This window comes from Malaclemys terrapin, chromosome 19, assembly GCF_027887155.1.
Source record: "Malaclemys terrapin pileata isolate rMalTer1 chromosome 19, rMalTer1.hap1, whole genome shotgun sequence".
NCBI lineage: Eukaryota > Metazoa > Chordata > Testudines > Emydidae > Malaclemys > Malaclemys terrapin.
Window position 1 is genome coordinate 331916 of NC_071523.1, and position 18028 is coordinate 349943.

Sequence of the window (18028 nt, forward strand, 5' to 3'; positions counted from 1 at the left end):
ACGGACCACCATGGGCAGTAAGAAGGAACTGAGGGGGCGTAGGGCCAGTGGTGCCTGATATACCATGGCGTGAGCTCAGCACTCCAGAGGGCAGCACAGCTGGCCCTACGGGTACCGCTAAGGCAAAAATCTCCAACGGCCACACACGTGAGTACGTGCACACCTAGAATGGAATCAACATGAGCAAGCACTCGAAGAAAGATACAAAATACTACAGAGGGAGCTTCATTATAAATCGGAGTGATACAGCACTGAAATGAAAATGTAACCAAATGTAACCAAAATTTGGACATCTGACTCCCAATAGCATTAACAGCAGTAACTAAAAACAGGACATACAGGTTAAATGCTACATTTGTGATTACACATAGGCTATATCTTCACTGCAAAAAACCTGTTTGTGTACACTGAGATCGCTAACTCAAGGAAGCTCTCTTGATGTAAATTCACAGTGGAGACAAGGCACTGATAATCTCAACTAGCTTTATGCCTGGTCTCTACTAGGCTTTTACATCTTAAGAACATAGGACTAGAAAGGACCTCCCTGGATCACCGAGTACGAGAGAGTTCTCTCAGTGTTAACTCCCCTATTCCTTACCCCCCCCCCAAAAAAAACACCATAAACTCCCGTTTCTCTTTCCGTCCACTCTCTAGTCTTCTGAATTCTATAGAAGCAGCTCAGCAACAGATCACTAGAGCGCTACATGGATACAAAATTTGTATCCACATCCAATCCGCAAACATGGTCCACGGATATCTGCATCCGCAGGTGCAGATATCCGTGAATATAAAGCGGATATCCACAGATTTGCAGGACTCTACAGATCACTTCTATAGGATGAGAAGATAACGCATTAGAACCCAATTGGTGTTATCTATTATTTCTAATTTGATGACCAGAGCCAGGTACCGCCGCATTAAGCCTTTTTGGCCCTCTCCATGCTAGGGAATGCCAGAGATTAATATAATTTCTAAACAGGGTTATAGTACATTATGTACAATTCCATTACATAGAATATTATGGTTGGAAGAGACCTCAGGAGGTCATCTAGTCCAACCCCCTGCTCAAAGCAGGACCAATTCCCAACTAAATCATCCCAGCCAGGGCTTTGTCAAGCTGGGCCTTAAAAACCTAAGGATTGAGATTCCACCATGTCCCTAGGGAACCCATTCCAGTGCTTCACTACCCTCCTAGTGAAATAGTGTTTCCCAATATCCAACCTAGACCTCCCGCACTGCAACTTGAGACCATGGCTTCTTGTTCTGTCACTGAGAACAGCCTAGCTCCATCCTCTTTGGAACCCCCCTTCAGGTAGCTGAAGGCTGCTATCAAATCCCCCCTCATTCGTCTCTTCCGCGGACTAAATAATCCCAGTTCCCTCAGCCTCTGCTCCTAAATCATGTGCCCCAGCCCCCTAATAATTTCCCTTGCCCTTCGCTGGACTCTTTCCAATTTGTCCACGCCCCTTCTGTAGTGGGGGGACCAAAATTGGACGCAATATTCCAGATGTGGCCTCACCAGTTCCGAATAGAGGGGAATAATCACTTCCCTCGATTTGCTGGCAACGCTCCTACTAATACAGCCCAATATGCCATTGGCCTTCTTGGCAACGAGGGCACTGCTGCTTAGCCAGTCGGTCCCAGCCTGTAGTGGTGCATGGGATTCTTTCTTCCTAAGTGCAGAACTCTGCACTTGTCCTTGTTGAACCTCATCTGATTTCTTTTGGCCCAATCCTCCAATTTGTCTAGGTCACTCTGGACCCTATCCCTTCCCTCCAGCGTCTCTACCTCTCCCCCCAGCTTAGTGTCATCTGCGAACTTGCTGAAGGTGCAATTAATCCCGTCATCCAGATCATTAATAAAGATGTTGAACAAAACCAGCCCCAGGACCGACCCTTGGGGCACTCCACTGGATACCGGTTGGCAACTAGACATGGAGCCATTGATCACTACCTGTTGAGCTCGATGATCTAGCCATCTTTCTATCCACTTTATAGTCCATTCATCTAGCCCATACTTTAACTTGCTGGCAAGAATACTGTGGGAGACTGTATCAAAAGCTTTGCTAAAGTCAAGATATCTCACATCCACTGCTTTCCCCATATCCACAGACCCAGTTATATCACAGAAGGCAATTAGGTTGGTCAGGTATGACCTGTCCTTGGTGAATCCACGTGGACTGTTCCTGATCACCTTCCTCTCCTCCAAGTGCTTCAAAATGGATTCCTTGAGTACCTGCGCCATGATTTTGCCAGGGACTGAATGGTAGTTCCCCGGGTTCTCTTTCTTCCCTTTTTTAAAGATGGGCACTATATTAGCATTTTTCCAGTCATCCAGGACCAGCCCCCATCACCATGAGTTTTCAAAGATAATGGCCAATGGCTCTGCAGTCACATCCACCAACTCCTTTAGCACCCTTGGATGCAGTGCATCCAGCCCCATGGACTTGTGCTCATCCAGCTTTTCTAAATAGTTCTGAACCACTTCTTTCTCCACAGAGGGCTGGTCACCTCCTCCCCATACTGTGCTGCTTAGTGCAGTAGTCTGGAAGCTGATCTTGTTCGTGAAGACAGAGGCAAAAATCATTGAGTATGTTAGCTTTTTTCACATCCTCTGTCACTAGGTTGCCTCCCCCATTCAGTAAGGGGCCCACACTTTCCTTGACCTTCTTCTAACATACCTGTAGAAACTTTTCCTTCTTGTTACTCTTAACATTCCTTGCTAGCTGCAACTCCAAGTGTGATTTGGCCTTCCTGATTTCACTCCTGAGCAATATGTTTATACTACTCCTTGGTCATTTGTCCAATCTTCCACTTCTTGTAAGCTTCTTTTTTGTGTTTAAGATCAACAAGGATTTCACCGTTAAGCCAAGCTGGTCGCCTGCCATATTTACTATTCTTTCTACACATCGGGATGGCTTGTTCCTGCCCTCAATAAGGCTTCTTTAAAATACAGCCAGCTCTCTGGAACTCCTTTCCCCCTCATATTAACCTCCCAGGGGATCCTGCCCATCAGTTCCCTAAGGGAGTCTAAGCCAGCTGGCTTAGACTCCCTTAGGGAATTGATGGGCAGGATCCCCTGGGAGGCTCAGGCTCCAGAAGTCCAGGGTCTGTATTTTGCTACTCTCCTTTCTTCCTTTGGTCAGGATCCTGAACTCAACCAGCTCATGGTCTCTGCTGCCTAGGTTGCCACCCACCTTTACTTCCCCTACCAATTCTTCCCTGTTTCTAAGCAGCAGGTCAAAAAGAGCACGGCCCCTAGTCGGTTCCTCCAGCACTTGTACCAGGAAGTTACAGGTAATATTATAACCACGCTGAGGAACTGTTCTAGAACTCTAAAGGATTAGCATAGAGCAGAAGTTTCTGCTTGCATGGCTGTTTAAAAACAACAGCAGTGTTATTTTTTGTCCTCTGCATTGCAGCACAAAACCATGATACCTATGACCCATATGAGGAAACCGTTTTCAAACAGTTTTAGCTATGGTTCCCGGCCTAGAATCCTAATCTCTGCTATGGCAGAAGACTTTTGGAGGGCACAATACACTGACTTTTGAACTCAGGATATCAACTTGTAGTTTATTGTATGTTTGGGTCGGAAGCTTAAAGCTACTATAACAGAAAATTCATTATGGAAACACTTGGAGAAGTTATGGGCAAAATATAGATACTGGAATTCAGATGTAACTCAAAATTTGATATACCGCTAACCTTACATTTGAAGGGAGATTTATATCACTAATACTATGTATCAGGGAGAGAGGTTGACAAGTGAGAAATATGACTCTTTAAATTCATGCTAACTGCATAACATTTTTAGAGGTTTTTTAAAGATTAAAAAATTGTGTGTGTTCTGGACATAATCCACTAACAGCTCATATTTGTTTTTTTATGTAAAGAAACTCTTTTTTACTTTTATTCTCTCTCTCTCTCTCTCTCTCAAAAGGTTATAAGAGGACATCTTAGGTCACTTGTAAACAGACAATAAAAGACATCAACAACAGACGACAGTTTTAATCAAAAAGGAAAATGTGAAAAAAATGATACCCTAAAGACTGAAGCAGCTCCCACCTTTGTCTAAATTATGAAGGAAAATGCAGTTAGGATTTTTTTGAGTTGCATTCAGTGGTTATATGCTTAGGAGTAACTGTTAAGAATAATTACGAGAAATTGTAAAAGCCAGAGTATATATTTACAGTGTATTCTCACTGGGTTCTCTCCATGGAAAGACAGAACGTGGGGTGGGAGAAGAGTTTTATGTCCTATGCATCCTTGATTTACTGAGACATTCCACTTTATTCACCAATACCCTCGGATCATATCTTGTAACTGCCATCCTTCTGGTGGAAGAGAACTGGATGGATCTCCCTTTACAGTTCATTAGTGAGTGGAGATAAGTTAAACAGATCAAAATAGGTGTTGTAATGGCAATACCCAACCCCCGATGATCTTCATCCAAGAATATTGAAGGAATTGGCGCGAGAAATAGCAGGCCCCTTAGCGATAATTTTTAATGAATCTTTAAACTCGGGGGTGGTACCGTTGGACTGGAGAATAGCTAATGTGGTTCCTATTTTCAAGAAAGGGAAAAAAAGTGACCCGGGTAACTACAGGCCTGTAAGTTTAACATCTGTAGTGTGCAAGGTCCTGGAGAAAATTCTGAAGGAGAAAGTAGTTAAGGACCTTGAGGTCAATGGCAATTGCGACAAATTACAACATGGTTTTACCAAGGGCAGATCGTGCTAAACCAATGCGATCTCCTTCTTTGAGAAAGTAACAGACTTATTAGATAAGGGAAATGCGGTGGACCTAATATACCTTGATTTCAGTAAAGCGTTTGATACTGTATGCACGAGCAATTATTGGTTAAACTGGAAAAGATGGGGATCGATATGAAAATCCAGAGGTGGATAAGGAACTGGTTAATGGGGGGACTGCAGCGGGTCGTACTGAAAGGTGAACTGTCAGGTTGGAGGGAGGTCACCAGTGGAGTTCCTCAAGGTTCGGTTTTGGAACCGATTTTATTTAAACTATTTATTACTGACCTCAGAACCAATTGTAGGAGTGGGCTGATAGAGTTTGCGGATGACACAAAGCTGGGAGGTATTGCCAATTCGGAGGAGGATCGGGATATTCTGCAGGGAGACTTGAATGACCTTGTAAACTGGAGTAACAGAAATAGGATGAAATTTAATAGTGAAAAGTGTAAGGTGATGCACTTAGGGATGACTAACAACAATTTTAGTTACAAGCTGGGGACGCATCGGTTAGAAGTAACAGAGGAGGAGAAAGACCTGGGAGTCCTGGTAGACCGCAGGATGACTATGAGTCGACAATGTGACGTGGCGGTGAAAAAAGCCAATGCGGTCTTGGGATGCATTAAGCGAGATATCTAGTAGGGATAAGGAGGTGCTGCTTCCGTTGTACAAGGCACCGGTGAGACCTCATTTGGAGTACTGTATGCAATTCTGGTCTCCAATGTTTAAAAAAGATGAACTCAAACTGGAACGGGTACAGAGAAGGGCCACTAGGATGATCAGAGGAATGGAAAACCTGTCGTATGAAAGGAGACTCGAGGAACTCGGGTTGTTTAGCCTAACCAAACGAAGGCTGAGGGGGGATATGATTGCTCTCTTTAAATATATTAGAGGAATAAATACCAGGGAGGGAGAGGAATTATTTCAGCTCAGTACTAATGTGGACATGAGAACAAATGGATATAAACTGGCCGTGGGAAAGTTTAGGCTTGAAATTAGACGAAGGTTTCTGACCGTCAGAGGGGTGAAATATTGGAACAGCCTTCCGAGGGAAACGGTGGGGGCGAAGGACCTGTCTGGTTTTAAGATTAAGCTAGATAAGTTTATGGAGGGAATGGTTTAATGGGATAACATGATTTTAGTCAAATGAACAGTGTGCCATCGCTGGTAATAGTATCAATGGCCAGTGAGGGTCTGGCTGGAGAATCTTGCCTACATGCTCGGGGTTCTACTGATCGCCATATTTGGGGTCGGGAAGGAATTTTCCTCCAGGGTAGATTGGCAGAGGCCCTGGAGGTTTTTCACCTTCCTCCGCAGCACGGGGCGGGGGTCGCTAGCTGGAGGATTCTCTGCTACTTGAAGTCTCTAAACCACAGGATTTGGGGACTTCAACAGCAGAGTCAAGGGAAAGGGTTGGGACGGCTTTGTGGCCTGCATCATGCGGGAGGTCAGACTAGATGATCATAATGGTCCCTTCTTACCTTAAAGTCTATGAGTCTATGAGTCAATGGCTCCCTGCATGCACAACATTCATGACAACTTCAGGAGCAAGAGATTGTTAAACCCTAGATCAGTGGTCTCCAAACTTTTTTGATCGTGCATCCCATCAGTAAAAAAATTTTGAGCATGCACCCCCTGCCCCGCCGCAGGGCCGGCTCTACCATTTTTGCCAAAGCAAAAACAAAACCAAAAAAGCCACTCGGACTCCTACCCGAACTGCCGAAGCAAAAAGAAACAAAACCAAAAAAACCAACAACACCCGAACGGCCGAAGCAGCACTGCTCCGTCAGCGCTCCTCTGGCGGCGCACCCTGAAGGATCCTCTTGCGCACACCCCACTTTGGAGACCACTGTCCTAGAGGTTAGTGAATAACAGTGTCATTATGGTGCTATCCAATTGTTAATGAATAGGGCCTTACCAAATTCATGGTCCATTTTGGTCAATTTCATGGTCATAGGATTTTAAAAATCATAAGTTTCATGATTTCAGCTTTTTAAATCTGAAATTTCATGTGTTGTAATTGTAGGGATCCTGACTCAAAAAGGAGTTGGGGGGGGGGGTCACAAGGTTATTGTAGGGGGGATTGCAGTACTATTACCCTTAGTTCTTCGTTGCTGCTGGTGGCACTGCCTTCAGAGCTGGGCAGCTGGGGAAGTAAGGATGGTACAGTAACTCCTCACTTAAAGTCGGCCTGGTTAACGTTGTTATGTTGCTGATCAATTAGGAAACATGCTCATTTAAAGTTGCGCAATGCTCCCTTATACCGTTGTTTGGCAGCCGCCTGCTTTGTCCACTGCTTGCAGGAAGAGCAGCCCGTTGCAGCTAGCTGGTGGGGGCTTGGAATCAGGGTGGACCAGCAGCCCCCCCAGCAGCTCCCTTCTCCCCTAAATTCCCTGTGCAGCAGCTGGACAGCAGGCTACCAATTGCCGGCGGTTCAGCTGTCTCCTGCCCTCTGCCTTGGAACTGCTCCCCGGAGCCTCCTGCTTGCTGTGCGGGGAGGAGAGTGAGAAACTAATGTCAGGGTGTCCCCCTCCCCCTGCCCGCTTACCCCTTCTCCATATAGAGCAGGGAGAAGACACAGCTGCAGCTGCTGTCTCCACTTCCTGATATTTTTAAAAGCAATGTACTTAGAATGTGGTGTCAGCGTACTTAAAGGGGCAATGCGCATCTCTCTCTCCCCCCCATACACAGCGTGTGTGTCTCTGTCTGCCATGCTGTCTCCCTCCCTCCATTCATACTGCCTTGTAGAGTATGAGGCTACATTAACAACGTGTTAACCCTTGAGGGCTCAGCCAAATGCTAGTTCATCATTTAGCAGTAAGGCATTCCCTGGGAAACATCCCACACTCTAACTTCACCACCTCACCCAAGCTTCACAATCATCATTGCTATGTACAGTATTAAATTGTTTGTTTAAAACTTATAGTGTGTGTGTGTGTATTTGAGATATATAAAAATAAAAACTAAAATGTATTTTTTTGTCTGGTGAAAAAAATTTCCCTGGAACCTAAACCCTCCCTCCCCCCCATTTACATTAATTATTATTGGGAAATTGGATTCGCTTAAAGTTGCATTTTTCAGGAACTTAACTACAATGTTAAGCAAGGAGTTACTGTACGGTATTGCCACCCTTACTTCTGCGCTGCTGCCTGTAGAGCTGAGCCACCACTTCCCGGCCACCCAGCTCTAAAGGCAGCAGCGCAGAAGTAAGGGTGGCAGGGTATCATATTGCCACCCTTACTTCTGTACTGCTGGTGGTGGGGCGTTGCCTTCAGAGCTGAGCATCTGGCCAACAGCCGCCATTCTCTGGCTGCCCAGCTCTGAAGGCAGTGCAGAATTAAGGGTGGCAGTACTGTGACCCCCCCCCCCCCCCAATCTCCTCCCAGAACTCCCTTTTGGGTCAGGACCTGCAATTTGAGAAACACTGGTCTCCTTCATGAAATCTGCATAGTATATGGTAAAAGCACACAAGACCAGATTTCATGGTCCATGATGCGTTTTTCATGGCTGTGAATTTGGTAGGGCCCTATTTATAAGGCATCAATATTTAAGGCCTTGGCTACACTGGCGCTGTACAGCGCTGCAACTTGCTGCGCTCAGGGGTGTGAAAACGCCCCCCCCCCCCCCCCCCCGCCGTGCCCCCGAGCGCAGCGTGTGTAGCGCTGTAAAGCACCAGTGTAATCAGCGCCTGCAGCACTGCAAGCTACTCCCCTCGGAGAGCTGGAGTACTTACAGCGCTGCGAGAGAGCTCTCACAGCGCTGGCGGCGCGACTACACTCACGCTTCGCAACGCTGTGAATTGCCAAGTGTAGCCAAGGCCTGAGTATCTTTTTCCATACAGACTGTGAATGGCTAGCCAACTACAAAAGCAGTTTCTCCTTCCTAGGTGTTCATACCTCAACTGCTAGATCCTCCCTGATTGAACAAACCTCGTTATCTCTAAACTGATTCTTGCCTTCATATTTATACCTGCCTCTGGACATTTCCACCACATGCGTCTGACAAAGTGGGTATTCGTCCACAAAAACTTATGCTCCAATACATCTGTTAGTCTATAAGGTGCCACAGGACTCCTTGTTGCTTTTTCCATACAGTAAAGATATGCTTGCCAAAGGATTTTTTTGTTAGGAGAGAGGGAAAACAATGATGAAAACATTGTGTATTTTTAGCAAAAATAACTGAAACACTACATGCCTAGAGAGTCACAAATTGGGTGTGTTTAAGAAGCCTGCTATGAGCCACAACTCACATGCTAGAATGAAGTTTAGCAGCTATGTCAGATGCCTGAATACACAAACTTGCATGTGAAATGCTGATATAGGTGAGCTGAGAGTCACAGAGCAGAGATAAAAGTGATGCTTGTGGTTGGGTGTTATCTAAACATCTCCTCCCTGATGATAAGCAGGTCTCTATGATTTATAGATTTGTTGCCAATGAGCAGTTATCACATAGAAAATTTGTTCTGTGACAGAGTTTGTGTTCCCAAGCTACAGATGTGAAGAAGGACAAGAACAGTCAATAGATTCCCAGCTGATGTAAACTGTCATTGCTCTGTTGATTTAAATGGAGCTATGCCAATTTGCACCAGCTAAGAATGTGTTCACAGTTCTGGTTGAAACCTTGTGTATGTTCTTGTAGAAAAGAAAACAGGAACACAGTCCAGAAGGGTGGACAGGCTAATAAATCCAGAATGCTTCCACTTTGGAACAGTCCAATTTTTTCTGGCTATAGAATTTATAGCCTCCTCTCCCACCTAAAATGTAGTGAAGATAAAGGCTTAGATTTTGAAACTTCACCAAAGAAAAGTTTTTTTCCTAATGAGATGGAGAATGGTGCCTTGTATTCTAGGATTTGAACCATAGTTTCTAACAGTCTCTAAACACATTCCGACATGGATGAAGGCTTTTCTTTTGGAAACACAATGCACTAGATGCTATGCCCCCTGTGCAGATTTGGGCCACTGCTCAAGAAACCATCTCAACAGTGGTAATTAAGACAGCTACCATCGGATTTAAAATCTCCTTGTACTGGCAAAGATTGTGGTGAAAATGGTGTTAAGACAGCTGGTGTTAAGAAACACCCTAAATCCTCAATCAATTCTATTTAGGACTTATGACAGAGAGGCTATTGATATTTTTGGTGGTTGTGCTACTCCAAGCGATTATTCTTGCACAGATCCCATGCTGATTTTGTTAGATCTGTCAGCAACATCGGACAGCATCAACCATAGGGAAACTTGGTGGATGAAATAATATTATTGGACCAACCTCTACCATTGAGAGAGGCAAGCTTTCAAGCTTACACAGAACTCTTCTTCATGTCTGGGAAAGGTACTTGTTTCAAGAGGCTGCTCAAGGTGAAGTGGGCAGTTAACACCTCTGTAATTGCAGGACAAAGGAGGGTTGGTAGGTTACAGTTTGTTGTAGTGAGCCATAAATCCAGTGTCTTTACTGAGTCCTTGATTTTTAGTGTCTAGCATCAACAACAATACAATCAAGGAGGTGGTGTCATGTATCACTTCCTCTCAAATATTGGATACAATAAGATTCAGTCTTTTATCCCTCCCAATACGTAAATGCTACAGATGAGATAGTGAGGGGTTACAAACCGCAATGTCAGTGGCATTCAGGTGAAACTCCATTCTACATCTCGTTTCACTCAACTCTGCTGCTTTTGTGCTTGTGAGGCTTGTCTCTGGGTGTGACTGAACCAGGACAAGACCAGAAACAATGCTGCTCAGTCAGGGAGTTTATCCAGAGAAGCGGAATGGGGCTCTTTCATTTTTAGAGTGCAAGGCTGCCCTTCTCAGTCCAGCCCAGCCTTGGAGCCACATCAGATCCCCCAGCACAGCTGGATATGCAGGTAGCAATGGCCCTCCATGCCAAGCCAGGCCAAAAGACTACCGCCTCTTCTCGCCGCTGCTACAGCTCTACCTATCACTGCAGGCTACTCTACTGTAAAGCGTATCACTTGGTGCGGTTTCGGATGACCCCGCGGAGCGCTCCAGTCGCTATCCACAGCCTCCTCCAATGCCCTGCCCCCCCGGGGTGCGGAGGCCCGGTCACCCCGGTGACAGCTGAACGCTGCTACCCGCGCCAGGACGCCCCCACGCCGTCTGAGGCCGGAGCCTGCTCAGCTCCAGGTCCATCCCCTCCTGTCTTCGCTCCCGCCTGGCCTGGCCCCCCGCCCGCTCCGGACACTAGGCCAGTGGCGCGGGGAACCAGGGGGCCGCTGCCTGCCCCTCCCCCCACGCGGTCGATGAGGGGTCGTCCGGCCCTTCCACCAACAGCGCCCCACCCCGGGGGACCCAACCCCTCCGCAGGGAGGGGGGGTTACTCACCGGCAGACTCAGTAGACACAAAGCGACCCCTCTAATGGCGGCGACGCAGAAACCGGGGAAGACGGGGAGGGGGGCGGGCACAGCCGCACCGCAGCCAATCGAAGCCCCCGAGCACCTTTCGAAAGCTAGCACGGCCCTTCAGTCAGAAGAGCCCTGAGTTGACGGCCAATCAGCGCCGCCGCACAAAGCGCAGGCGCACAACTAGGCGGGAATCAGAGCGCAGCGTAGGGCAGCCCCCAAAAAACAAATCGGGAGCGCGCGGGGCAGGGCGAAGTTGCGGGGCGTCCCCAATGGCGCCGGGAGCCGGCCGGCCGCGCTCCCTGCCTCGGTTACTTCAGTGCTGCCCGCGGGGCCTGACACTTCGGCAGCGCTCACCAACTGCCCAGTCCTGCGCAGCCGTCGCGCGCGCGCGCGCGCGCTCCCGAGAGGAGACACACCCCCTGCAGCACGCGCTCCCTGCAGTTGTTTTTAAAGAGACAGTGACTGAGACAGCCCTTGGCTCCTGCTCAGGCGGGGAAGCTGGGCCACCGCGCGGGAAGAGGCAGCAGGCCAGGCTCAGCCAGCGCCTGGGGGTAACTTAGCGTATGTCTACACTTACCCTTTCAATCGCAAAAAGTCCCTTTTCGCAGTGAAACTGCGGGAGTGTCTACACTTGTTAATGACTTTCTGAAGAAAACCACCTTCACCAGAGGCATACAGCTCTTCCCACTGTTCTTTTTGTGCTGCTGTGAAAGTGAAGACACGTTCTACCACTGTAAACACCTTTTGGCCTCCGGAGGATATCCCACAGTTCAAAAAGCGACCACTCTGGCCAGCATCTCTGCTGCTGACGTCCACCCCTCCCCTAGTAAGCCCGGGGAAGTTTGAAGCTCCCTTTGTAGATGTGGCAGGGAAAGCAGCTAGACAGCAGGACATTTACAAAAAATGCCCAGGAAGAAACAAGGAAGTAATGGGGCTCCTGAGACATGAAGCAGGGCAGCACTGAGCACGGACCCAGCATGCCTTCCGCTTAAACCCCCTCCCCTCCCCCCCCAAGATCTGTTGAGAGAGTTGCACTGTGGGATACCTGCCCTACAGTTTTCAGAGTGGTAGCCGTGTTAGTCTGTATCAGCAAAAAGAACGAGGAGTACTTGTGGCATCTTAGAGACTAACACATTTATTTGAGCATAAGCTTTCGTGGGCTAAAACCCACTTCATTGGATGCATGCAGTGGAAAATACAGTAGGAAGATATATATACACAGAGAACATGAAAAAATGGGTGTTGCCATACCAACTGTAACAAGAGTAATTAATTAAGATGAGCTATTAGATGAGCTATTAGCAGCAGGAGAAAAAAAACTTTTGCAGTGATAATCAGGATAGCCCATTTCCAACAGTTGACAAGAAAGTGTGAGTAACAGTAGGGGGGAAAATAGCATGAGGAAACAGTTTTTACTTTGTATAATGACCCATCCACTTCCAGTCTTTATTCAAGCCTAATTTAATGATGTTTAGTTTGCAAATTAATTCCAATTCTGCAGTTTCTCATTGAAGTCTATTTTTGAAGTTTTTTTGTTGGAGTATTGAACAAAAAAAACTTACTTCCTGATTATCACTACAGAAGTTTTTTCTCCTGCTGATAATAGCTCACCTAATAGCTCACCTTAATTAATTATTCTTGTTACAGTTGGTATGGCAACACCCACTTTTTCATGTTCTCTGTGTACACACACTCTGATGCCTGAGGAATTGAGTGAGTACACAAACCAGTGCTTTACTGTCACCGGTTCCCTATCACTGGTGAAACTTACAGCGCAAAAACTCTGTAAGTGTAGACATACCCTAATGGTAGCCGGGCCCATGCTTCCCTGCTGGACCGCATCACAGTAGCCCTGTCCCTAGTGTCCTGGAAACGGCCTTGCCCTACTTGCAGAGAGCGTTTAATGGACAGAACCAGTCGGGGGGGAGGGAGCAGCTACCGAGACCAGGCAGAAGAACGAACAGGCTCCAGGCCAGCACACTGGTCATAAACTGCTGTAAGGCACATGGCAGGACCTTGTCCTCACTTTAGTGTCAATCTACAGTGGAGTGGAGCAATTCCAGATTCATGCTGTATGACTGAGACCGAACTGAGCAGGGTCACTTTAGCCAGTGACCCGGGGAAGTTCGAACCTACCCCCGTTCCCATGGATGCCCCCGCATCCCTCCAGTTCCTTGGTGGGAATTACACCAGGCCCCTTCAGTTTCACGCCCCCCCTTAGGTCGGGGTGCTTGATGGCACTCGCAGTTCGCATGTGGGAAGGTTTATGCGGCCTGTGCCCTTTTCCCACCCCCATACCTCTAGGGTTCCAACTGGGCTGTGGTCTTCTCCCAGCGCTCCAGTCTGGAGGTCTGTGCTTTGGGCTTTCTTGGTTTAGAGCCGCCCTTTTAACCTTGGCCACCCTCTGGAAAGGATCCTTTATGCTGGGCAAGGGTCCTAAAGCTGTTTTCCCCTTGTCCCAGGCCTTCCTCCCCCTCTGACAGGGGTCACAGGATCCGCAGTACTGTCGGACAGTAACAAAGACCCCAGGCCAGTAAAAGCTCCGTAGCAGCCTCTGCTGGGTACGCCAGGTTCCCTGGTGCCCTGAGAGGGGAATATCATGGGCCCGGCACAGCAGCTGGCGGCGATACTTCTGGGGTACCACCAGCTGCCTCCTGATCCCCCCTGACTCCATTTCCCCTGGGGGAGCCCATTCTCGGTACAGGAACCCCTTCTCCCACAGGAACCTTTTCCGGCCACCTCGTCCCATGGTCTGTACCGCATTGAGGTCGGCTAGGTCCCTTATCTTCCGCAAGGAGGGGTCTCTCTGTAACTCGGCCTGGAACTCAGCAGCTGGGACAGGGATGGCCACCTGCTCTTCCTCGCCCGCTGGGCCTGAAGCTGCAGCCTCCCTGAGCCGTGTCCCTGGGCGTTCCCTCCCCACCAGGTTAGGGTCCTGCGCCTCAGGCAAGGCACCCCCCCCAAGGCCAGGGCGCAGTGCCCCTCGCCGGCTCTGACTGCGGGTCACAACCAGTGCCTTCTGGGGGTTGCTTGGCCAGTTCTCCAGGTCCCCCCCCATCAATACCTCAGTGGGCAAATACGGGTGTACCCCCACATCCTTGGGGCCCTCCTTGGCCCCCCACTTCAGGTGTACCCTTGCCACGGGTACTTTGACTGGTGTTCCGCCCACCCCCGTCAGGGTCAGGTAGGTGTTGGGCACCACCTGATCTGGGGCCACCACCTCGGGCCGGGCCAGCGTCACCTCTGCGCCCGTATCCCAGTATCCATTGACCTTCCTCCCATCCACCTCCAGGGGAACAAGGTACTCTCTCCGGAGGGACAGCCCCGCGCCTACCATATAAACCAAAAACCCTGAGTCTGGAGCATCCAGCCCCCTAGAGGAGCTGGCCTGGAGCTCTCCTCCCTCCTTAGCAGGTGGTACTCTGCCAGCCCCTCTTCCCTGGGAATGCTGCCTTTCGCCGGGCTGGGTCTCTACCCAGTTAACCCTCTGTGGGTTCGGTCTGCTCAGTCTGTCCCTGAGCCTAGGGCACTGGGCCCGTATGTGGCCCTTTTGGCCACAGTGGTAGCAGCCCATGTCCCATGGGTCCCCTTGAGTAGGTCGGATGGTCCTGATGCCGGATGCTCCCCTCTGATGGGTTTTTTCTGTATTTTCCCATGGGGAGGTCCCATGGTGACTCTCTCACTGCGTTGTGGTGGGACTGTTCCTTTGGGACTCCTCCCTTTTATCTCCTGACCGGCTCTTTACAAACTCATCGGCCAGCTGCCCGGCGTGTCGTGGGTTCTCTGGCTTTCTGTCCACCAACCACAGCCTCAGGTCGGATGGGCACCGCTCATACAGTTGCTCCAGTACCAGCAGTTTAATCAGGTCCTCCTTCGTCTGGGCCCCACCAGCCCACTTGCTGGCGTATCTCTCCATGCGGGCGGCTAGTTGCAGATATGAGATCTCAGGGGTTTTATCTTGACTCCGGAACCTTTCCCGGTACATTTCAGGAGTCAGCCCAAACTCACGTAGCAGGGCCTTTTTGAATAGTTCGTAGTCCCCTTTCTCTGCCTCTCCCAGTTGGCGGTACAATGCCACGGATTTGGGGTCCAGTAAGGGGGTAAGGACCCGGAGTCTGTCCGCGGGATCAACCCGGTGCAGCTCGCAGGCCGTCTCAAAGGCCTCCAGGAAGTCATCCATGTCCTCCCCCTCCTTGTACGGGGCCATGATGCACTTATCAAAGCTCTGTGCAGTCCTGGGTCCCCCCTCACTCACCGCAGCCGGGGGTTCGCTGCCCTTCAATCTCGCCAGTTCCAGGTCATGCTGACGCTGTCTCTCATTCTCCTGTCTCTGTCTCTCTTCATGCTGACGCTGTCTCTCATTCTCCTGTCTCTGTCTCTCTTTCTCCTCCCGTTCATGCTGTCTCTGTTGTTCACGATCCTCCAGCTCTCTCAGTTTTAGCTCTTTCTCCCATTCCAGCCAATTCCGCTCCACGGATGCCGAACGTCGCCGGGAGGATCCTCTGCTGGCCGGCGAGCTTCGCCGGGAGGGTCCCCTGCTGGCCGGGGGGCCCACGGCGCCTTCGGTATTTGCTGGGCTCCTCCCCACCCTTCCCCTAGGCATAGGAAGGAGGGGTCTCGGGAAGCCCTCAGCAGCCGGCTGACCACTCCCAGCTGGGACAGACACTAGTGCCTGCGCTGCATTTGCCAGGCTGCTTCCCTGAGACACAGGGATCAGTTCATTCGCGCGATCTTCTGCCTCTAGCTGGGCAATGAGCTGTTCTTTGGTGAGCCTCCCAATGTGCAGCCGCCTCTGCTTGCACAGCTCCACCAGGTCGCTCTTAAGCCGCTTGGCATACATCTTCCTGCTGGCCACTCACCGGCCTGTGTGCTCACAGCTCCCCACAGTTCCCAGGGGGCCCCCTAGTGTGCCAGCCCTTCTCGAGGTCACCACCTCTCTGCCAGGGTCGAGCTGCAGACTCCTCCGCCCCTGGGACCACTCGCTGCGATCCCCCCGGGGGACCCTGTTACTGCAAAAGTCCTTCTCGCTGGTCACACACTCCCAGGGGTAATAACCGTCTCTCTCCCACTCTTCAGCAGGCCTGGTCCCCGTCAATCCCCCTTCGTTTTACTGCTCCCCAGTCACTTACTGCAGGAAGCGCCGTCCACGGGGTGCAGTAGATCCCGCCGCTGCCACCAGTTGTCACGGAGTATTGGGGGACTCAGGGCCCTGCACCCCCGGCTTCCTGCGATTCACCATGACTCTCAGCCAGCCAGTAAAGCAGAAGGTTTATTTGGATGACAGGAATACAGTCCAAGACAGGTCTTGCAGGCACAGACAACAGGGACCCCCTCAGTTTGGTCCATCTTGGGGTCCCAGCCCCCCTTGGGAGGTCAGAGCCATCTCTGCCCCCCAGCCATCTCTCCAGCCTGCTTCCCACACTCTGGCTTCAGCGACCCCTCCCACAGCCTTTGTTCAGTTTCCCGGGCTAAGGAGTCACCTGGCCTTCAACCCCTCCCTGGGTTCTCGTGTTACACACTTAGGTATGCGCCCTCGGGCTGTCTCCCATCCCCCAATGCAGACTATTCAGCCACACTTCCCTGTCAGCATTCACAGACCACAGTGAGAACAGGCCCAGTTCGTCACAGACTGCCCCAGCCCAAAACTGGGGCAAATGGCTAAATAGTGTAACATGCACTGATTGGGCATTTACTAGGCCTGAAATACTTCTAATTTATCTCTTTGGAAAGTGGGGATAACATTCCCCTCCACCCCCAATATCACTGGTGACATAAACTGAAAGCCATGGGGAGGAGGGATTAAGCCCAGTTGATAGGGGAAATACATCTCACTTCTTTGCCTGGGCATAGAAGTTATAAAAGCCAGTAATAGTGTGTACATTAGCACCTCAGAGTTACAAACACCAGAGTTACAAACTGACCAGTTGGAACTAGAAGTAAGCAATTAAGTAGCAGCAGAAACCAAAAAAGGCAAGTATAGTACTGTGGTAAATGTAAACTACTAAAAAAATAGGGTCACAGTATGGCTATAGTACTGCTGTCCCCACAGCTGTATCTGCAGAAGAAGTCTGGATCAATGCATAATGTCTTGTGATATATATGGAGCTCCAGATCACCATCCTACATATGCCTAGAAAAGGTACATCTCGCAGAGATGCTGCAGAGGTTACTGGAGATCTGGTGGAATGGGATCTCACCGCATTGGGGGTGGAGGGAATATGAGCTAGTTGGTAACAAAGGATGATGCAACTTGAGATCCACTTAGAGCAGGGCTTCTCAAACTGGGGGTTGGGACCCCTCAGGGTGTCGGGAGGTTATTACATGGGGGGTCGTGAGCTGTCAGCCTCCACCCCAAACCCCGCTTTGCCTCCAGAATTTAGAATGCTGTTAAATATATAAAAATGTGTTTTTAATTTATAAGGGGGGTAGCACTCAGAGGCTTGCTATGTGAAAGGGGTCACCAGTACAAAAGTTTGAGAACCACTGATTTAGAGAGTCTCTACACAAATAGAGCTTGACCCCTTGATCGCTTTGCTGTGGTAATAAAAAGTTTGTGTTTTTCTAATTGCTTTTGTTCTCTGTAGATAAAACGCCAGTGCCTGTCAGATGTCTAGAGAATGGAGCCCTCTCTCCTTAACAACAGGACCGGCTCTAGGTTTTTTGCTGCCCCAAGCAAAAAATTTTTTGGCTGCCCCCACCCCAGCCCTGGGCTCTCCCACTCCCAACTGCACCCTCCTGCTGCCCCGTCACTGGTAACTCGCTCCTAGGGCAGGTCATTCAGCAGGAATTTTGGATGTGCACAGAACACAGACAGGATTGATTCCCATATGGTTACAGAACTGCAGTAAAGTGGAACAATTTCCAGCTTGTGTGACTGGAGGATATCTGGATGCACATTATAAGACTGTCCTACA

At 49.4% G+C, this 18028-nt stretch overlaps 1 protein-coding gene across 5 annotated transcripts in view; it reads right to left on the bottom strand.

Moving 5' to 3' along the window:
* Window positions 1-11430, bottom strand: part of HP1BP3 (heterochromatin protein 1 binding protein 3) — a 75864-nt gene extending 64434 nt beyond the window's left edge. For 2 of the 5 annotated variants that reach the window (XM_054009072.1, XM_054009071.1), the window contains exon 1: window positions 11094-11428. The gene's annotated coding sequence lies outside the window, so the exon portion shown is untranslated. Of the gene's footprint in view, window positions 1-11093 lie in introns of all 5 variants that reach the window. The other 3 variants (XM_054009075.1, XM_054009074.1, XM_054009073.1) reach the window with 2 other exon arrangements.
* Window positions 11431-18028: the final 6598 nt, after the last annotated feature.